The sequence below is a fragment of the Rhipicephalus microplus genome, chromosome X, assembly GCF_043290135.1.
Source record: "Rhipicephalus microplus isolate Deutch F79 chromosome X, USDA_Rmic, whole genome shotgun sequence".
Lineage (NCBI taxonomy): Eukaryota > Metazoa > Arthropoda > Arachnida > Ixodida > Ixodidae > Rhipicephalus > Rhipicephalus microplus.
Genome location: NC_134710.1, coordinates 33,709,924 through 33,733,608, shown reverse-complemented (window position 1 = coordinate 33,733,608; position 23,685 = coordinate 33,709,924). Strand labels below are relative to the sequence as shown.

The 23,685-nt window shown below is 46.2% G+C and overlaps 1 protein-coding gene across 1 annotated transcript in view; it reads right to left on the bottom strand.

Annotated features, from left to right (window-relative positions):
* Positions 1-23,685, bottom strand: part of LOC119177370 (neuropeptide F receptor-like) — a 440,672-nt gene that overhangs the window by 40,088 nt on the left and 376,899 nt on the right. The window contains exon 6 of the mRNA XM_075876179.1: positions 19,320-19,357. The gene's annotated coding sequence lies outside the window, so the exon portion shown is untranslated. The remainder of the gene's footprint in view (positions 1-19,319; positions 19,358-23,685) is intronic.

The following is a 23,685-nucleotide window of genomic DNA, read 5'->3' as shown; positions in this document are numbered from 1 at the left end:
CTCTAGCCGTCATCTAAATACATCTTTAAGCAGTGATTCCTGTCACACTTTGGTCGTATGCCTGAAGTTTTATGCAACCACCCTGATTTGCAAGCGTCATGTAAACCGAGAGGCGCCAGATACATACTGCACTTATTTCATTGTCCCAAGTGAGCGGCTGAAAGCTGCGCGGGCATCTTTTCCTCTCCAATTTTTCCCCCGCTCCCTTCTCATATATTAAGCTAGCAAATCAGGTCACACTTTGCCTGCATCTCCTCATTTTTCTCCCCCAACGCAGATTGTCCAGCCACACATGCGCGTTATATCACCGCTATTAGGAACCTTCAACATGATCCTCTTGAAGTTCAAGTTCATGCCAGCCGATTATTCCAGGTCACGCGCTAGGCCTTCAAGCAAGATACTGCTAGCAGACGCTCCTATATTTGACATTTATACCAGCTTTGCTCTGAAAAATGCTTCGTTACGGCACTCTAAAGGTGCCGGCTGCTTGCACAGTGTGATGATTTGGTTCAGCAAGTTCTGACGACGCTGACAGAGAGCGTTAGCATTACAAAGTCAATGATAACTATATAACATTTTATTCTATCATTCTATAGAATGAAACATCTTTCAATCCATCGTTCCACTTGCCTTCACTGCTTGCCTTTAGCTTACTTTATTACGAACACTGTACTTTCTCTTTATTGCAGTCACAATAGTAGGAAAAATTTCCATAGAGGAGTTAGACATAATAACTGATTATTATAAATGTACGCTTGAAAACAATTAATGAAAGTGGACATGAATTTCTTAGCACGCGAGTCTGTACATCCATGGTACGCAGCAGAGGGATGCCTTAAACAATAAAACGTGTTCAAGTGGAGATATCCTAATACGACAGGAGGGCATTCAGATAAAAGAGTCTCACTAGACTCACGTCAAAGTGGATGACTGAACACCATGTGCCTTTGAGAGGCTAAGTTTGAAGGAATGGAGCGCAACTTCTTCAATCGCTTGCATTTTTATTATTATTATTATTATTTCTTTCCACTACGCAAGTCTCACTTTCTCAAAAAAAAAAACAACTCCTCCTGGAGAGATGCGAAGAGAGTTGAGACTAATTACGACAGCTTAGGGCGTCTTCATCGGAAGATCTCAAGTTCCGTGCGCATTTCTTCCGCCAAGACCAACATTTCGCTCAAATTTTTTTTACCGCCTTTTCGAAACTCAGACGTAGAACGGTCACGTCTTCCCGCTCGTTTTCTCGGAAGTGCTACGAGAGAGTCCTTACGTTTCGCCGACTCGTTCCGCACGGGCTGTCACCCATCTTCCCAACTCGACGCGTCTAAGTCGTCTTGCTCGCTTCCCGGACTGCCGGTTGGAAAAGAAATGAATCCGTGTTGTGGGCTCCACTTTCGAGGCGCGCTCAATTACTGTCGGTGATGAAAGACGATAACTGCTATTTTAGTCGCTTCATTTACCGCCTTTCTGGGGCGCGCAAAGCCCCGAACTGTCCTGCAAACAGAATTTAAAAAATAAGAGAGGAGGAGGTCACTCCATCGCATTGCAGTTTGCGCAACCACCGTCGGCTCTGATGACAGCAGCAGCACTGCTCGTTTCATACATCTATTAGCGAGTACAAAGAGAGCAAAATTTGTCGCCGTATCTCGCTTTATGTGCGCAGCAACTACTAGACGAGAAAAGCGATAGTAGGACCTCGCAGGGACGTCAGGAGGCTGGTGAAGACTGCTCGCGTTGAGACAAAGCGCACCAAGAATCTGGCCTTTGAGTGCAGGCATAGTTGACGGCTTGCCTGAAGGCAACAGAACGCTGACTCACGTGTTAAACTTGTTAGAAGCGGCGGTGGAAATGAACAAGCACAAATTGAACGAGGGCAATTGACTTTATATATCACTTTAAATTCTTGCCTACAAACATTTTATTTGTATACTAGAGATTGCATTAACACTTGTTGGAATTTCGCATTCGTAAACCACGATATTTTTATGAAACGTCGCCATATTGGGCTTCGAAAATTTCGACCACCTGGGGTGGTTCTTGAAACACGAACCTAAATTTAATCGCATGGGTCTCTAACATTTTGCCGCCAGTGAAATGCCACCACTGCAGAAAGGATTCGATCCCGCGACCATCAGGTCCACAGTCGAACACTGCAACCATCAGGCCACCACGGCGCATCGCTATATATTGCTGTAAGGACGGTCCACAAAAATGGCTACAGTCAGCGCATCTCACCTGTTGCATAACTATTGGTCCCACCAGTATATCACTTCTCGGACCAGTTTATAGGAAAATCACATCAATGTTTCTGTTTCTTTTTTCCTTTCTTTCATTTACAACAAAAGATTATCAGAAACAGAGTAGTCTTTCCCGACTTATTCTAGTGCAGTGTCTAATGGACTCCGCCTTGTTAATCTGCACGTATTTTTCTCGGTACTTATCTCCTTCGTGACGCGTGTCCAAAAAGATATTACCTACCCAGCTGTGCGCGCTAAAGCGTGCGAAGTGTGGCGTGAGAAGTGAGCCGGAATACAGCGAAAGTATTATAGTTAGAAAAACAAGGGGAGATATCACGCCCAGAAGCGGGTCGAACGCAACGAACAAGACAGGGCAGTAAGGAAACTGGTACCGAGGGTCAAGAAACAGGTGTTCGTGGTCAATGCCAGCGATCCTTGCGGAGGTCCGCGTCAATGCCAGCGATCCTTGCGGGCGCGTCGGTGGCATGACCCGTGGAGTTGATCGCAGCTGCGTGTATGGTTTACCAGTGGCCACACCCGCTGAACCGATATGCGTGGAAGCAGCTGTTTTTGTGAAACAAAGCCGACACATACACCGCGAAATACTTAAAGAGAATAGAAAGATAGAGAAGGTACTCGAGTTTACCAAGTAGTAATCGCAGATAACATCATTAAATGCTTGTCTATAAGACATAAACTTTCAATGGTTTATAATATGTGCAACAAAGTCCTAAACAACGCTGAACGGGAATATAAAGAACAAAAGATTTGAGAAGGCGACGGGACAACAACACAAAGCCAGAGAACGAGGTTCGGTAAGATGATCTTGAACAATTTCTCGCCCTTTATAACTGTGCTTACTTTGGCATTGAATAAAATTACCACTAAAGCCAACACAGTGATAGCCCCCCTTCCTCCTCTAGCTTAAGAAAAAAAAACGATACGTTCTTACGACAAAGCGTAGATACGTGTATTGAAGAGAACAAAACTCTCGCATGATGACTGTGCGAGAAGCAATGAGACCGGTGCCATTCGGGCCATGGGAAAACTTCGCTGGCCTGCTGTGCACGAAGGCGACGAACGACGGCAGACCTCCGGAAATTGAATGGGACGTGAGACACGCGGGGTGACGCAGACAGTGGTAGTGCAAACTTGGCACGTCAATGATGATGTTACACAGTCGCTAGAATCTCGCTTGGCGATTGCGCCTTTTTTTCAATATCTTTTCCTGTTAGGTGGGAACCCCTTGATGCTCCTCAGTGCGTGGAACTAACGGCTCGGTCTCGTGCCTATATCAGTTACGGGATCGAAAACTCCTCGCTCCGTCTGGTCGAGCGAGCGTCCAAATCTAGTGCGGTGTTGACGCTTTCCATTCGTGACAGACGCGCGTGTCTCATTTGTAATCTTAATGCCTGTCACCACTGCCGCACGCTTAGCGTCACCAGGACAGAAAGAGAGGGAACAAGATGTTGGGCGACCTTTCGAAAAGCCGTTCCAACAGGCTTTCTCTACGACGCGCTGTATTCAAATAAGGCCCAAGTGCGGGCAGATGACGGCGACGTGGTATTCAAATAAGGCACACCACCCGGGCCACTCACCCGACAGGCTCGGATGTCTTAGAGAAAACACTTTCGCTCAGATTCAGGCGGATTCTCGAGAGAGACTTGAAGAAGGTGAGAGCGGCTTATTCTCCCGCGAGTTGACCTAGATTTGTCGCGACTGCTGCCGTTGTGCATCCCGTATAGAGCGGCCGTAGAAGCTGGGATCACGAAATGCCTCCCACGAGTCAAAGAGCGTCGTGCACGTGCTCGTTCACGAGAACAAACACGCGTTGAAGGTGGCAAAAACGAGAATATATATATATATATATATATATATATATATATATATATATATATATATATATATATATATGAGATCCATTACACAATGCCAAGGAATGTATTCGTAGGTCGTAGGTTCAGTTCCTGCTCACGGCAAATTATATATATATATATATATATATATATATATATATATATATATATAGTTATAAACTTCGAGAATAGTGAAGTATAGGAAACAAAACAATAAAATATTTATTTAATCCTAACAGTTTCGGCTGGTGGACCAGCCTTCATCATCTATTTCATCTATATATATATATATATATATATATATATATATATATATATATATATATATATATATGTGTGTGTGTGTGTGTGTGTGTGTGTGTGTGTGTGTGTGTGTGTGTGTGTGTGTGTGTGTGTGTGTGTGTGTGTGTGTGTAGACGTCACTGTTGCACTGGCATAAAAGCCATTACTCAACCATGCTGCTACTAGGCAAGCACCCACACACAAAAACAAAAACAATAGGTGCAGATAGCGTGCACCACTGAGAGCTTTTTGTACTCGCGCTCTGCTGTTCAGTGTGTCTCTACTGGAACGGCTGTGCTGATATAAATGCATTGGGAGAAAGAAGCAAACGTTTCCTCTACACGCGTTGAAACCCAGCTACGAAGATAACAAGCGTTGCACGGACAGTGCTGCAAGGGAGCGTCCTAGAAAGGGCGGACGGCATTTCCCTTCGGGGATCCGTGCCAATCATCCGACACACGCGCGGAGTAGCCTGTGCACCATCGCCCGAAACCCTGCGCATCTGACTGAAGAGCAGCGTCCCCTTTCGCCACCGAGGGCCGAGGTATGCGCATATGCTCGTGGCTCTCAGCTTCCTGTCGGCGGAGCCTGTCCAGCGTAGTTCCGACGTTGCGCGCTGAAAATGGCGACGCGGCTCCTCTCTTCTCACAGGCACACCACGACGCTAATGCCCAGAAAGCTTTTCCTCGTACCCGGAAACCCAGAAAGAATACCGGGCGTCAGCTGCAAGCTTTTTCGTCAGAGCGGTGGCTGTGCTGTTTGGTTTTACAGTTCTGTTTCGCGTTTCTTCTGTCGGGCAGCCTGTTCTCAGATTTCGCCATTTGATGCAGCGTTCTTTTTTCTGCTCGGCCGTCGGGCAGCGCCAAACGCCGAACCTGTCCTCCCACTGGCTCGCTCATTTCGCACAGACTTTCGTGATACTAAAGTACTTTCGCTTTCTTCTTCGTCTGTAGTCCTCTATCATATACTTGTGCCTGAGGGTATGCATGCTTTTTGATCGGCAAACATGAAGAGTCAGTCAAGTGAAGTGGCGAGATTCTGTTTCCCGGAACAATATGGGAACTCCTGAAGGGCACGAAATGTGGGCGTGGTTGGCAAGTGATATCAACGATGGATCGCCGTCTTTTGAGTAAAAAAAAAAAGAAAGAGAGAATTCGAGTCCCCAGAGTGTGATCTCGTGGTCTGGTGAACGGCAATTTTAACGTCCGTACCGTGGTGGTGGGGGCCCGGCTCCTGTTGGGGGTCATGGGAGAGAGAACGCGACAATATCGACCCCAGTATTGATCACAAGTTTCCGCTTTTTTTTCATTAACTTTTCTTCACACGCAGTATAACTTTTTCTCAACTGAGTGCTGTGGACGAAATTGCCGGTACTTTGAAGAGATTAATAATAAAAAAAGCAGCCGGCGAAGTTCACTTCTTGAACTAGTCCGCGTAAGTGTTCAAACCCTTGCATTACAGGTACCGTTATTCAATATCCATAAGATGCTTAAAAAAATGCACCTCAGTGATAAGTTCAGCTAAAACAGGTCATTCACTGACTGTAGTAACATCTGCAGTAATTTATTGCAAGTACTTTCAGAGGAGCAAAGCAGTCACTTCATCACTGTAGGGCAGAATTTTCAGCCATATGGTAACCAGTTTCTATTTCTTAGATCACTAGCTACAAGAATAAATATATATATATAGATTGCTGCGACACAAGGATAAAAACGGCAACGAAAAATCAGAGCATATCTATGAAGTGAATGATGATTGGTGGAGCGAATGGTTCGTCAGTCCCTCCGTGCGTCTGTCCATGTGTCCGCCAATCCATGTGACAATCCGTGCGTCCGTCCATGTGTACATCCGTCCATGTGTCCATCCGCCGTCCGTTTGTTCGTCTGTCTGTCTCTCCGTCCGTGTGTCTGCTCGTGTGGCCATCCCTCTGTCTGTCTGTCCATCTGTCTGTCTGTCCGTCTGTCCATCCGTGCGTCCGCCTCTCTGTCTGTCTGTCCGTCGGTGCGTCCACCAGACCGTCCGTCCATCTGTATGTCCATCCGTCCGTCCGTCTCTCTAGTGAACACTTCAAGTACCGCCGTCTCACATCTTTTCATTACGCATTCATCTTGTACAAGTATACTGCCATTCAGCAGACATTATAAGGACCACTCTTTCGAATACATGCCACCAGTGGTCACGCACTACAACGAGGAACGCACAAGCCACGCCATTGGAAGCTTCGCCCCAGAAATTACGAGCAGCGAGAAGAAATGTCCTTTAACGCTTTCCTTCAAAATGGGAATTGGAGCTGTCATTGATCATGAAATTCGCAGAACTGCCTCGTTATTAAAATGACTGATATGTGAGAGCGTAACCAATAATTGACAACTAAGCTCCTAACCGCGTATCCTCAAAGTATACGTTTACCAAAATTTATCCTCTATCTTTAAGGTTGCATCAGTCAACGTTTTTGTGCTTTTGTGTTCCCATGTTCTAAAGGCTTGCATGCTGATTTACAGAGGTTACAATCTAAATTTAAAGGTATATGGCTCGTGTACACTTTCAACAGTGAGCTTTAGAGCTGACAGAGTGTTCGCCGTATACGTTTAAGAGTTTACATTCAAGGAGCAACGGTTACAGGTTCAGCGAGGATGACAAGGAAAAGAAATTCAATGGCTGCAGTCGCGCGCAAGCAGCCCTGAAATGATTTGGTGCTAGAGTGTGCTATAATACTTGTAAGTGCGCCATTTACGGCTCGTGGAAATGTGGGTTAGATGGTTGTTGGAGAGATGAAATACTTGGACTACCGTGGCCTCCTGAGGCGTTCTAGCGCAATGTTCGTGGTAAGGAGAGGAAGAAAACGTAAAAACATATGGCACCTGCTTCAATACCTCGTCCCCTGCGTCGGTTTCTGTCTGATTCCAATAATCGGCGGTCGTGATTTGGAGCTCTGTTTGCCGAAGGGAACTGCGAAAACACGACGGATCCAGGGAGACGAAGCATTATCTTCAATCAATCACGATGGCCCTTTTTGCGGATAACTGTATCTTCATTTGCAAATCAGTGGCAGACCATCGACAAGCCTGCCTATATATATATAGATATATATAGGCAGGCTATATATATATATATATATATATATATATATATATATATATATATATATATATATATATATATATATATATATATATATATATATATATATATATATATATATATATATATATATATATATAGTTTGCGGGTATAAATTGACAGCAGCAAGCACAGGACCAAGTTGACTGGCGGAACATGGGAGGGGCCTTTGTCCTGCAGTGGATGTAGTCAGGCTGATGATGATGATGATGATGATAAGTCGTATTAACGCGATTGCTTTTCCGACATCACGCCTGCCTAAGGCAAGTTTGCCAGCAAGTACCAAGCCCCTGTGTTGCTCAGTGGTAGAATACTGGGCTTGCACCCAGCGCACCCGGGTTCGAGCCCAATGTGTCATCGGTACAAGGTTTGTTTTTAAAGACGGTAATCTTTCTTGTGGACCTTTAACAAAAAAATTTTGGTCTAGCTGTTTGTCTGTACATTTGTCTGTTTGTCCACTCTTAACGGCATCGGGAACGGTCGACCCCATCCGCAGCGCCCGCCTATGTTGCTCAAGGTTGAGCGTTCATGCTTGTGCAATCGTCAATTGAAAAACAATTATTGCGCATGTCTGGGGTACCATAATAACACGTATATATTCTGTATGTGAGCCTTTTACTAGAAAAGGCATACATAAGTAATATTAAGGACCGTAGCGCTTATCACGTTGCGCCGACCATGCAACGCTTGCACGGAAAGACGAGTGTTTCCAACGCTGTGCTAAAACGAGACGGTGGTGGCACCTATCCGTCGCCTTGCGTTCTGCACCTTATCACCTCTGAGATGGGCGCGCACACCCGTCTCAGAGGCGCACGTTTTGTTTTCTAAAAAAAAAACTGCCAGATGGAGCTTATGTCTCACGTGTGACGTGACTTATGCTCTCCTTCGCCTCCGCTGCACGCTCGAGGCACTCTAACGCAGCGCCTCCAGAATACCATTCACCAATTTTCTTGCGCAGAGCATCAAATAAATGCCTTGTTCACTCTCTCCACACGCAAGACTATCGTATTTCGGTGACATTTGCAGATTACATGTAGATATGGGGCCAATTTTTTCTTCTAATTTCGTACGATGTGGTTACGGACACCGGTGGCGGTGGCGGCAGCGGCGGCGGTGGACAACTAAACGATGCTGCGCGACACTCGAGTTGTGATCTCATAACAGCTTCCTCAGTAATAACTGCTACAGAGGCTGTTCACGCTTCCCGATTACAGCACTTCTCTTGCGCTCAGCGCCCCCTCATGGCACCACGAGTCTCTCAGGAAGCCCATATACGGCGACTATGACTACGGCAACTAAGTGGTAGGTGTTCTCTCCCATAGTATCATGCCACTACCTAAATGTGACGCACTCGTTGTACACGTGTTGGGGCGTGCTCAACATGATTTTAAATTGCCGGTCCAGCAAAAATACATTTGTGGCTTGTTACACGGCCGGTGCAAAGAGCTTCATAGTGACTTCAAGCAATGCATGGTGATGTTCGCTATCGACAATGCGGATGATCGCATGCGATGCGACTATTGTGACCGTAGTCCCCGCGCCCACAACAGGACTGCTGATCTCGGTAAGCAAAGTTTTGTTTTCCCTTTTGTGTGCCTTGATAAATGTCGCCTCTCGCATACAAGAACTAGGTAATCTAGTATTAAAATATAAATTTTGTGAAACTATTTCTTTATGATTAGTGCTGAATTCATATTGAGGGACTTATCATGAAGCACATAATACTCGCTTTGCCTGCACATGTCAGCCTACCACTTTTCGCAACGTTGTAAGGAGTGTTGCGTACCATGTTCTCGTTGATGTGGCGAGTTCCGGTGTAGTGTTTGTGCTAAACGTGTAGTCCGCGCCAGCACTTACTCAAGCCTCACCCAGGCGCAGCACAATAAAATGGCGGTTCTGTATTTTCTCGGTGGCACACTTGTGTGGATCCTCGCACTCTCCACGACCACCTTGTTCACCTCATGTTACCGTGAGCGCAGTCAGAGAACGATGCCGAAATCAGTAAATAAGTATCAACCATATTTGAAAATAGTGAAAGACGCACTGATAAGTGCTCATGTGTCAAATGACTTACAAAAAAATAGACTTGGCCGAATTCTCACTGCCTATTAAATGGCTGAATTTGTATGTAACGCTCTTTTCTTTATCTTTGATGATGCTGATTACAGGCTGCTCTACCGAAAAAAATAAAAATTGCTGCACCACATGTTACGTACACAAGGACTAAGTTAGGGTACATAGAGGCAGGAAGGAAGAAACAATTCACCTGAGGGAACTGAACAGTGCGTGTGCCGTCTGCATATGCCTTCCTCTGTCAGGTATCCGTCTGTTTTTTCATGACCCTGAATATGGCTGAACAACTTTTAAGATTTCAAGAACCTTGAAGAACCTAACCCAAGTGTTTCTTGGCGCTTTTGAAGAAAAAAAGTTTTATTTCTACCTATGCCTATGGTTGGTCAAAGTTTATTGACAAAGAATATTTAAGCAGATGTTTGGAAGCTCTGATATCAATATTTTATACAAAAAACTTTTCAGTTACGTATAGTTGAATTATTGTGAGTTCTTGAATTTTGAATAAAGTGCTTCATGGTTTTTATTTTTGTGACTAATTCGTTTAATTAGCCTCGTATCCGGACGAATGTCAGAGCCTATGCTCCTGCATGAACTGTTCATATTTGTGTATGCTAAATGATTTCACAAGTTTCTCATAGAAATACCGTGAACACGCACGCTTTATAAACATTTGTTCATTAGAAAGTTTGTTTACCATTAAGTTAAAAAGCATGGTAAGCTGATACGCCTGTATTTTTTTTCAGGGCACTTCTATTTGCCAGGTAAGTGAAAGAAAAATGCAGGTTGCTGATTGGAAGGGATATGAACCCACAACTTCATCGTGTCCTGTGTAAGATTCCTTATTATGGACGAGTTTTGTACGCGGCATACAGAGGTTGTATAAGGTTATTTCCATGCTGTTGTCTTAGGTCTGCTGTATTTGTTATAAAAGTTACATTAGAAAGTTTACACTGCAGTATAACCTTTCAGCTTAGTTTTTTTTAAATACCTATACGGACACAAACATGGTCTACCTCTAGTAGGGGTTATAATTTTAGAGATTGCTAGTTACCTTTTGTTTTAAAAATTTCTCTGTGCCTTAGAAAAATACACTGACTCATATTTTATTTCTTTGATTTATTCAATAATGCAGACTCGAGGTCCAAGCAGGGTGGTAATACGCATACAAATAAAATAATTGCGAAACGAAACAATAAAGGGCGAAGAAGGTTGTTTGGTAGGTTAGTTCATTCATGGTAGAAGGTATCACGTTAAAAGGTAATGTATAACCTTTAAATTAGACCGATACGAATGTTGAAAATATATGCCTCGACTAAAGGTTATGCGGTTAAATGTGTAACCTGTGGAGGCACTTCACTGGTTGCAACCATGACATATGATACGTGTATACTTCATCGATCGAAACAATGTCGGGCCCAGCCTGCTTGAGTTAAAATCCAGAGTAAGCCTGTCCGAGTTGAACGGTCGGGTTATTTCATTCAGCAACGAGGGTCCAGCAGCGAAGACCTTTCAGTACTGTGATTTTCCAAACATTATGGACACGCAAGGTATGTTCACGCAGAATTCTGACCGAAAAACCACAACAAGCGCTGCGCAAGCACCAGAAATGTCACCATGCAACGTGTCCGGAACCATGGCCTCAGTCACACTCTCATCTCCTTTCTATAGGAAGCTTAGGAAGCATCCGGGTACTCTGCTGCACTGAGGCGGTTGATCTGAAAAAAAAAAAGCAGACGAATGCCTTCCGATAGCATCACTTTTTCTCTTCTCTCTTCGCGCTGTAACGCAATTTTATGTCGAAATGAAATTGTCTGTCTCAAAAATTCCAGGAGCCAATCCCACGATATGCTTATGAGGGGTGCTGTTGACGGGGACTCCGCATTATTTTTGACTACCTAAAGTTTTCTAACGTGCCCCAAAATTTAAATGCACAGAGGTGTATATACGGCCGCATTTTGCCCGAATGCGCCCGTGAAGACTGAGAATCAAACTTCCATCCACAAGTTCAGCATCTTAGCCTCTAAGTCACTACGGTGGGTGAACTATGCGTACAAACGGGGGGCAGTTTCGATGTAGATACCGCAACATGGAGTTACGGAAAGCGTTGCCTATGAGTTGTTGTTGACAACCGTAAAGTTATAGTGAGTTTATCACTTTATAAAGCCACTTGGTACGTTTTCCATCAGCTTGATTTGATAGAACTCCAATCGAAAGTCGATAATTACCACATGCTCTAGAATTGTGAAGTCTGCGAATAGTCAGCAGAATGGTTAACTGGAACTTATAGAATAATATGCGCACGTTGTGGCCCAGAACGACGACGAAGTGATCGAGTATCCAAGCGCTTCTCTCTGTGGTCTCCGATTTTTTCGGTGAAACCTTCAGATTTCGCTGGTGCCTCGGCTCCACGTCTTGTAGCCATAGACGCGGGGCCTTCCGGAGGACCACCTGACCAGCAGTCATCTCAGTCGACCACAGCGAGGAGAAGAGGAACCTCACTCAGTGTCAGCGAGTACACAGAGCTGTACTCAGCCACCTCGAAACATGACTCATGATCTGACGATGATTTCATTCCTGTCCAGAGCAAGAGTGTGAACAGGGTGATCGTCAATGCAGCCTCTCCCACTTCGAGTACAGCGACTACGAAGTCAAGGCATGAACGCTGACCATATGTCATCATATTTGTGCCAGAAGAGCTCTCAGGAAACCTGCGACTGCTTACAGGTAAGCACTTCCCGCCTTTTTTTTTTTGGAACGTGTGTTGCCTAGTGAAATCAAGGACATCAGAGTAAATACGCAAAAAAATATATTCGCCATACACGTGTTCCACGTGAATGCGTTGGACCACTGAAACAAGTGACTGAGCTAAGCGGCTTAGAAGTGCGCCCTTTTATACCGATTGAGAACGCATCCACAGCCAGTGTGATATACGACGTAGACATTGCGATTCCTGACTCTTACTGGCCTACCCTCAATAAACTGGCAAATGATGCTACTGTCATCACTCAGGTGCACCGCCTTGAGAGGTCACGCTGCGTGAAACAGGTCTTCAAAGGCACACCATCTCCTGTCAAAGTCAGACATTTTCGACATCCTGTTCGGCCTTTCGTGAAAAAGCCACTTCAGTGTCACCAGGGCTTTAAACTAGGTCACGTCAAGGGCGTGTGCCCGAACTCGCTATGGTGCCCCCGGTGCGCAGTACCGCTTTTGGAAGATGTGTGTCAATCCACATTTCTTAAATGCATTAACTGCAATGGCTCACACACTGCCTCATCGAAAGACTACCCTTGAATTAAGAAGAAGCGCGTGGTGCTTAAGCAAATGGTCAGATACAATTCGACTCACAGGGATGCTGCTGAAACAGTTCGCCATTACTAGCGGAGTCGGTGCCACCGTTCGACCTCCAAGAGTGCACAAACTCAAAATGACAGCGCAATTCTGCTGCACCATTAAGTAAAGCGGCAAAAGGACCGACACATTCAAAAAAGACGGCAGAGAGGAATATCTCCACAAAGGAATGGCCTATTCTTCCAAGTCGCCCGCTAACCATAGAACGTCAGAAGACCACGCCCACTCAGGGGTCTTCACCAACCGCTGACGACACACATAAAAAAGATGGCAAAGTCATCACTGTGTTTTGTTCTCTCATGGATGCCGTCCGAGATATCTAGTTTGTGGGGGTGCTCACATTCTCTGTAAAGTTGTTTCCGCCGCGTAGCGCCTGTCTCGCGCAGAAGCCGTATTTCGCGGTCACAGCTATGAGCGGTAGGTAGTGTTGTGTTCCCAAGCGTTGATCACCACTATCATTGTCATGATTATATGGGTAGCACCGGCGGGGACCCCTGGCGACAAGCCCTGGTGGTGGCAAGAGAGAAATGAGCGAGTCTTTCTTTGGTGGCGTTTGGCGCGAACGGTTGTCTCTCGCAGGAGGACCCCATGCAACGGCACCGCGGGCCATCCCGGGGGCCCTTGTGGTGAGTCAAATGTTGGCGCTGCCACCTTGTGTTTGTTAAGCTATTGAGTGTTGTGTAATAGGTGCAAGGTTGTTTAGAGTGTGGATCAAAGTTTATGTTATCATAATTCGGCTGGCAATATCATCTATCAAAAAGTAGTTAAATATGTGTTGTTTGGTTTGTTCTGACCGCGTCTACTGTGTCCATTCACTTCAAGAGCGTGGCACTCGCCATTTCGAGACCCCACATATTTAACATGCGGACAATGTCCTCTCGAAACGCTCTCAAAGCACTGGACGCCTTAAGCTCAGTACTTGAATCGCTCGAATAGAAATATGGCTAACGATCACCATAAATTCGAGAAGTCAAGGAAGCATCCATCATTCAGTGGAAAACCAGTGGACTACAACTGCGTATTTTCGGTCTTTCGTCAGTTAGTGCGCGTCAACATTTTCCAAGTTGTCAGTCTTTCTGAGCCCAACGCGTGTGCGTACTCTTCTCGCTCTCTCTTTCTCTTTCCATCTCTCAAGCTCTCAAGCGCCCGCATCCCTATCCCCACTGTGGCATACTGGGCGTATATATATATATATATATATATATATATATATATATATATATATACGGATAATGACCGAAGATGGAGCCCGACCTACCAGACAGTCACCGTACCGCGTTTCTTCACACGAGCGCGAAGCCATCCGGACTCAAGTTGATGACATGCTCAGCGACGACATAATACAGCCATCAAAAAGTCCGTGGGCTGCGCCGGTTGTACTCGAGAAGAAAAAAGATGGCACTTTAAGATTCTGCGTTGACTACCGGAGACTAAACAAAATCACCAAAAAGGACGTGTACCCCCTCCCACGAATCGACGACGCCCTCGACCACCTCTTCCACGCCAAGTACTTCTCATCCATGGATCTGAAGACCGGCTACTGGCAAATTGAAGTGGACGAGAGAGACCGAGAGAAGACTGCATTTATAACCCCGGACGGTCTATACGAGTTCAAGGTGATGCCGTTTGGGCTGTGCACGGCGCCCGCAACGTTTCAGAGAGTCATAGACACTGTGCTAGCAGGCCTGAAATGGCACACTTGCCTCGTATACCTCGACGACGTTGTCGTATTCGCCCGGACTTTCGACGAACACCTCACAAGGTTGGAATCTGTACTCGAGGCCATTCGTACGTCGGGGTTAACGCTGAAGCCTGAGAAGTGCCGTTTCGTGTACGAGGAACTCAAGTTCTTGGGTCACGTCGTGAAGGCCGCGGGAGTCCTACCTGACCCGGCAAAAACATCAGCCATCGCGAACTTCCCAAGGCCGAAAGATAAGATGGGTGTGCGAAGGTTTCTTGGACTGTGCGCATACTACCGGCGCTTCGTAGCAAACTTCGCACGCATTGCAGAGCCACTCACGCGCCTGACGAAAAAAAGCACCCCTTTCGGCTGGCAAAACGACCAAGAAAGGGCATTCTGCGAGCTGCAACAACGCCTGCGAAACCCGCCCGTGCTCGCTCATTTCGACGAAAACGCCGAAACGGAAATGCACACGGACGCCAGTGATATCGGTTTGGGTGCCGTCCTCGTCCAAAAGCAAAGCGGTTACGAAAAGGTAATTGCCTATGCAAGCCGTGGTCTGTCGAAGAAGGAGAGAAACTACTCTGCCTCCGAGAAAGAGTGCCTGGCTATCATATGGGTCATTTCAAAATTTCGCCCATACGTCTATGGTAGACCGTTTAAGGTTGTGAAAGACCATCATGCGCGCTGTTGGCTCGCCAATTTGAAGGACCCCTCTGGCCGTCTTGGCGGTGGAGCTTGCGCCTGCAAGAGTTTGACGTTACAATATTCTACAAATCCGGCAGGAAACACTCCGACGCCGACTGCCTGTCCCGCGCCCCCGTCGACCCACCACCACAGGACTCCGATGAAGACAGCGCGTTCTTCGGAGTCGTGACAGAGAGCGACCTAGCCGCCCAGCAGCGTGCTGACCCTGACATCCGCGCCATGATCGACTACCTCGAAGGACGCAACGTCACCGTGCCTAGGGCGTTCAAGCGCAACTTACCAGCATTCAGCCTCAAAAACTCCATCCTAGTGAAGAAGAATTTCAACCCCGGAACGAGAACGAATTATCTACTTGTCATCCCCGCAGACCTTCGTGACGAAATTTTGGAAGCGTGCCACGACGACCCGTCTTCCGGACATCTCGGAACAGCTCGCACGATTACAAAAATCAAGGCGGAATACTTCTGGCCCCGCCTTACATCCGATGTCACCCACTACGTCCGGAGCTGCCGTGACTGCCAGAGACGAAAAATACCACCGACGAGACCAGCCGGACTTCTGCAGCCGATCGCTGTCCCAACGAGGCCCTTCCAACAGATCGGTATGGACCTTCTGGGCCCGTTCCCTACATCCTGATCCGCGAACAAATGGATTGTCGTAGCGACAGACTACATGACGCGCTACACAGAGACCACCGCTCTTCCTAGGGGAACTGCACAAGAAGTTGCAAAGTTCTTTATTAACCAAATTGTGCTGCGACATGGAGCCCCTGAGGTCCTAATCACGGACCGCGGAACGACCTTCACTGCGGAGCTCATGCAAGGAATCGCCCCGCCGCGGTGGTCTAGTGGCTAAGGTACTCGGCTGCTGACCCGCAGGTCGCGGGTTCGAATCCTGGCTGCGGCGGCTGCATTTCCGATGGAGGCGGAAATGTTGTAGGCCCGTGTGCTCAGATTTGGGTGCACGTTAAAGAACCCCAGGTGGTCGAAATTTCCGGAGCCCTCCACTACGGCGTCTCTCATAATCATATGGTGGTTTTGGGACGTTAAACCCCACATTTCTATCATGCAAGGAATCTTACGCTACAGCAACACAGATCACCGAAGAACGACGGCGTACCACCCCCAAACTAATGGACTAACGGAACGGCTGAATAAGACAATCGCGGATATGCTGTCTATGTACGTCGACGTTGAACATAAGACGTGGGACGAAGTCCTCCCGTACGTCACGTTTGCGTACAACACGGCTATTCAAGAAACCACGCAGATGACACCGTTCGAGCTCGTCCACGGAAGACGGCCGACTACGATGCTCGACGCCATGCTTCCGCACGTAGAAGACGACGACCTCAACGCCGACGTCCAAGGATACCTCCAACGTGCGGAGGAGGCCCGCCAGCTCGCTCGAGCTCGTATAACAGACCAGCAACTGGTGGATGCCGGACGCTACAATCTCCGACGCCGAGACGCCGAGTACCATCCTGGAGATCGTGTGTGGGTTTGGACTCCCATTCGACGACGTGGACTCAGTGAGAAACTTCTACGACGCTATTTCGGACCCTACCAGATTCTACGACGTGTTGGCGAACTAACGTACGAAGTGATCCCCGATGGTGACTCCCGTACATCACGACGACGCACGCGGCCCGAAGTCGTCCATGTGGTTCGCTTAAAACCTTTCCACGGACGATGACGAACTTTTATTTTAATTTGTGTGAACTGTCCCTTATGTTAGCATCGGGTCGATGCACTCTTAGAGGGGGGTAATGCCGCGAACCATGCATTGGGTTTGTTTGTTTATGTTGTGTTTTTTCGGCCTGGCTGCGCCGGCCTTTGCTATCGCTGTTTTCACAGCGTTTCGAACAAACGCTATCGAACAACGCTTCAGGCATTGTTCGATAGAAACAACGCTTCAAGCGTTGTTTGTTAGAAAGGCTGTTCGAACGAACAGCGTTTCTAACAAACGCTATCACGGCGTTCTCGATACAATTCGACTATTCGAGAAACCCTCGCGCCGAGGGATACAAATTCCCGCACAGCCGATGCCGCGTCTTTCGATCGCCGACGCTCACTAGCGTGCACGTCGCTTTGCCGACCGCTGCTTCGCCGCCTGTGTATTCTTTCAGTTGTTAGGGGAGCACAAGCTCCCTCCAATAAACTTGTTTTCCTTATAGACAACTGCGTCGTCCTTTGCTGCGTAACAATATATATATATATATATATATATATATATATATATATATATATATATATATATATATATATATATATATATATATATATATATATATATATATATATATAGTGGGCATGGGCGTAGGACAATCACGCCTTGTGCTGGCTTTCGACACTCAAGAATTTGTCTGGCCACTTTGGTCGTTGGATTCTTCATTTGCAAGAATATGGCTTCAGTATTACATACAAGTTGGAGATAAAACATCAAGACGCTGACGCACTTTCGCGTTGCCCGCTTCCTTCGGAGACACATAACAGCCTTATCACTGCCGCACGCGACGAGCTCTTGGCCAGCCTTCCTCCACACGTTTCGTCCTTAGCTACTCTGGACCCCACTCCCCCGAATACGCGTGCCTTGTTGTTATTCCACCAACGCGCTGATCTTCACTGTCGCAGCCTCATGGACGCCTTTACGGGACTTTATGGCCCCCTAACGCCCGTCTTCGTCGACAGCTGACGCAATTCAAGCTTGACAACTGCGTCCTGTACCACCATATCTGCCATCCTGACGGTCCACGCTGGGTGCCCATTTTACCTCGCTTTCTTCGGGCTCAAGTCATCAAGGAATATCACGATGACATGACGCCTGGACACCTGGGCTTCCAGAAAACGTACGGCCGTCGCAGGTGTCCCTACTATACTGGCCGGGCTTGTCTACCAGTGTAGCAAAGTTCGATGCCTCGTGCGCCCTTTGTCAGCGTCGCAAGCTCCCTACATCAGCTCAAAGCGGACAGTTACAACCACTTCCCTGTCCCCTGCAACAATTTGAGATAGTTGGTGTCGACCTGTATGATCCGCTTCTTATGACTGTCACGAGCAATTGATGGATAGTTACAGGTGTCGAAACAGCTTCTGTCTCTACTGCATCAACTTCGGAAGTTGCCGACTTTTTTATCTGAGCAGTAATCCCTCGTTACGGTGCTCCGCGTGTCGTCCTGGTCGACCGCGGAAAAGTTTTTCTGTCACAACTCTTCGAAGAAGTGCTCAAGGCATCTGGCACCAGCCACAAATCAAGGTCCAGTTACCATACTCAGACGAACAGGCTGATTGAGCGCTTTCATCGCACGCTGTCAGACATGATAGCCATGTATATCGAACCGGACCACAGAAACTGGGAAGCAATTTGGTCACACGTATAAATGCCAGCACACGTATAAATGTCAGCGCGCTTCACGGCTTCTCAGTTGATCGACAGCCGATGCTTTGTTCGCTGCTATCGACGCAAGTGTGTATCGCTGTAATCTGACTTTTCGTTCACCAGCCATAAGTTCGGCCCAAATAAAGTATCATCTTCCAGCTAGCGTCTGCTCTCTTTGTCCACTTCATGAACCCATGACAATGTGAACGTACAGTTGGCACGGCATGCGCCCCACATGATCACCAGTAAACATGCGATTAGTGCGCCCCGGAGTTATGAGATCCTGGGCCAATAGATTCCCTTCACCAATTTGCTCATTTTGTTGATTTCGCCGCGTTGGCCGTGGTTACAAGGAATACATTTGCAACAGGCTCGAAAAGCCCGCCACTGCCGTCTGCATAGCGATGCACACGCGCATATTCGAGACGAGAACGCCGGTGTTTGTCACGGTACCTGTTCTAGAGGGCGTCTTTTAGCTATATGACAGTAAAGAGCTTTGAATATTACCGAATGCGACAAGTAATTGTATATGAAAGCGCTAGTGCTCTGAAGCACTAGTTTAAAAGGAATATGACAAAAAGTGTGGGGGGGGGGGGGGAGGGGTCGTGCGGATGTGCAAAAAACCAATGCATCGCTCACCGATTGTCGTTCTCCAAGCAGTCTTCAGCAATGTAATGCTGCGAAGGCAACAAAAAAAGAAAAAATGAATTAACATTGGTAAGAGCAATATGCATGGTCAATGTATTGTAATACATAACGTGTTTTCTTTTTTGTGGTGGTCAACAACTCTAAAATACTGGTGTTAATGTAGAACGTTATTGTTCACTATTCTCGAAGGTCTGTATAAAAAAGAATAATATCAAGGAATCGAACCGTCATAACTTATCAAGGTTTACTCGTAATTTTATCATTTCTACCTCTTACATCTGTTTAAGGCTGGATTCCACTGGCATGCCAAATCCCGTTCTCAGTGCGTCAGCAGAGCTCGGTAACACGGAATTCCGAAGCTTGCAAGTATGCTGTGCACTTGTGCAGTAAGCAATTCTGTAGGAATTTGCCACGCTCTACTCAGTATGCAGAGGAAAGCAGCGACTTGTTAGATTACGGAAACGAACCTACTCAATGGGCTGAGTCTGAAAGTACAAAGCAATGTTAAGTTAGTGGGGAGTTTTCTTGCCGCATGCGTATATTTGATGCACTAAATTCTAATAGTATGTTCACTAAAATAACTCTTCAAATACCTTATATGTCACAATTGTAACATATTTTTAAGCTTTACCTACTGTGGCGGCCATCATAGGAAGAACACATGCTTTCGTTTTCAAGCTTGCTCTGCTGTCAACGTACGTAAATTATAAATTTCGCTTGATAACAACACTCCTATCCACTGATGATCCCTAAAGATTTTACGCGTAGCTTAAAAAAATCCACCCGTATCCACGAAGTCAATGCTGATGATGTGACTAAGCATGCCGTATGAATAGGATCGTCAATGATCCTTGAAATGATTATTGAAATGGCATTGCCGTTTGCTGCCGCTTCTCGGGCTCGTAGATTAAGGTCGGAGTCGTGGGGCTGCCACTCAGCTGCGGCGAGCAGCGCCTTACATGCGCTCTCATCGATGCGGTGAAGCTTCGTAGAGCGCGCCTTTATCAGTGCCCCGAGCCCTTGGCGGGATTGTGAGTCTCCACATCCAGCAGACAATGCTTCTGGCATTTAGCCACCGCCTGCCGCATTCTTCTTTTCGGGGTAGCTTGTTGATGTTACTATTTTGCACTTTTTATAGGGCTGTGGCTTTGTTTTGTTTTAGCTAAGAGCCTTTTATTTTATTCTTGTTAACATTTTGCTCGGCTGTATCTCTTGATTGAAGGGTGGTTTCAAGTAGGCTTTCTTCCGGTGCTGCAGCTTTTATTTTGTTGCTCTGATTAACAGTCTTTGGTTATTCTCGATGTTGTCCGCAGATGTTTCGGTTTGTTCACATGCATTTGCTCTACATCTGCTGTAAACGATGGGGGTTTACAGGTGGACATTGTGGGATCCTAAGGTGTTTCGCCCCTAAAATGCTTCTCATGCAAGCCTCATGCACAGTGCATACTTCTGCTTTAATCTGGTAATGCATTTATTTCATGCCTATACTCCACGCCGCAGCTGGCGCACTAGATTCATATTTATATAGTGCCCTATCTACGGAAATATCAAACAAGCGAACGATCGAAAGAAAACAAATGAAGTTGTGGGAAGTGAGTCACAACATTTTCTACCTTTTTCAAAAATGATAACAGAAATTAACTGCTCTTGTATGACGTGAAGTGATGCATAGGTGATCAACTATGCGGACAATAAAGCAAAAAAAAAAGTTATCGACGCAGAGGCTTTCCTTGTAGAAAGTGTATTGCATCGCTTCCTGTCCTGTTTCATGGCTCCTAGATAAGCTGATGCAATTATTCCTCGTCAGACATCCTTCATTTCACTGAAGACAAAGTGCTGCACTGTACTCAAATATGTATACGCAACACTGAACGTTGTGCCAGTGGCCAGATGTTCAGTACTTCGCATTCAAAATCGCAAAAGCACAACAACGATGGAATCGAGAGCAGACGCGCACTTGTCTCTTTAAATGAACACCACGCCCGTCCGCTTGATAAGGAAAAGTACTAAACTATCGGGAGGGAGATAGAGATAAACAAAAAGACGTCGAAAGAAAAAAAATGTAGGGGAAGGCTTAGCGCGACACGCGAAGTATGAAAATCACAGACGAAAGTGAAGCTTGATGAAAGTTTGCCACCACGGTGGTCTAATCAATACGATGCTGAACTGCTGGCCCGAAGGTGGTGGGATCGAATCTTGGCCGCAGCTGTCGCATTTCGATGGGGGAGCTTGTACTCGGATTAATGCACAGGTTAAACAGCACCGGATGGTCAAAATTTGAGAAGACCTCGTAATTATATCGTGATGTTGGGACGCGAAACCCCAACAATCAATATCACTGATGAAAAATCATCACCACCACCACCTTGTGAGCTTCATACGTACAGTTGGTGCATTATCATTCGATAACAATTAAAAGAACCATTGAGTGCTGCTCGTGAAAGGATATTCTGGCAGCATTTTTTTAGCTGCTCGCAGTAACTGTCACGGAAAGTTGGCCACTATAACAACAAAAGCCAATCTTTCGCTAACTATATGCCACATTTTAATCAACCGCGAGTCAACTGCAGGCGCTATTCAAAGGAAAAGCAACAGGCCGGGGCTTAATTTGGGGTCCTTGTGAAGTACTATATTTCTATATCTTTATTAATTTCTCTATGAAGATTTTAACTACGCGTACCGTGAAACAGGACATTCCACCTGTTGATTTCTCCTGGGACTCAGCGCCCGTGCGCCATTGTGGCGTCTCAGGTTTCGAAGTCCCATTTGGGCTGTTCTGGGTTCAAGGCACGTTCTTGAATATTGTCAAAAACTTGGTTTTTCGTCTAAATGCCCTGAAGTTATGTTCGCACAGCTTTATTGTAGCCTACCTTCCAATCCGTGAGCAATCAATGTTCCATCCCTGTACAATACGTAAGCAACCGAGCGCTCCTTTGTGATTTAACAATCAGCCTAAATTGAAGATGTCAGAATGCGTGCCGGCCAGGCGAGCTGCTTCTCAGGGAAAGCTTTATCGAGCTTTCACAATACACACATGCTTTGTGCCATCGCGCTGGAGAGAATAAGCATTTCAAACCCGCCATAAAAATTGTTGGGCGGCCAATAAGAATGGGATTTATCGTGTGCAGAGTGTGTTTGCGTGTAGTTCATTGGCATTTTGCTGACGTGGCCGACGCTACATGTACACGGTCGACACTTGCATAGTCGACACTTGCATAGTCGACACTTGCATAGTCGACACTGATAGGTTACCACAAATTTTGTCCACTTTGCCGGCCGAAAAACCAGTAAATTTAGACCATCTGAGAAGATGCGTGGTGAAATAAGTGTTGTATGTTTTTATAGAAAAATATCATGTGCCCTTAAAAAATTATTTCATCAGGCGCGCTCCATAATGGAGGGGGATGGGGTGATATTCAAATTAATTTCGAATATCTATGTTTATGCAAGAGAATTTGTTCGCTTTTCACCTCAATCATGAAATAATCTTGCATTACCAATCAATTTCAAATAATCCAGTGAGAAATGCCCTTGTGAGCTTCTGAGCATGCACAGCGCTTGTCTCCACAATTGGCGGTTTGCAGTGAGCTTGTCGTGAGGAACTTCGTGGGAATGATCGCATTGGGATCACTTCCACCTTGCTGCCTCAGAAACACCTTAGTCTGTGCTCACACGCTACAAAGCTTCCCAGCTTGAGCAGGTCATAACAGTGGCATTTCTACATCGCGAAAAACCATATAGTTAATTCAGCCACGTTAGATAAGTGTTTTTTACATACTTTTGAAAAGGCGATGTGGACGTTATTCTAAACGATATACGTCAAGCACGTCCAATGCCATTTAACACAACCGAAGTACTACGACTGGTGCGCCGAGCAAGCATACTGGAGTGGCATGATCAATTGTATTTTGTTATTAATCTCACTAGCCAGCTATGTGTTGAAAGCGCAGGTGCGGCGCATGTAGGGTCCACAATGCACTGTCAAAGAAATCAAAGGGAAAGAAAGCAAATGCAATGTGGAGGTACTGCTGCCAGATCAATCATGGTGAAATTCTATTTCATCTTCTGATTCAGTGAATGTATAGAGACCGAGTTTTTTTCGTACGAGTGTGCAAAGTACCGACGTCGTGCCTGATAATTGTACTTGGATTTTCATTTGCAAATGTTAAGAAGTTGCATGCTGGTTGCAAGGGCATTGTTGACAATTTGAGACAATATATCTACCGATGTGGGGACATCTCCCGTCACAGACAGTATGGGTCACTTCTGTTGCGTTTCACGTCAACCCGACCAGCTTAGCTCCTGTTCGCCGCTTATCCCGATAAGTCTCGAAACCTTTAACAATGTACTTGCAGTA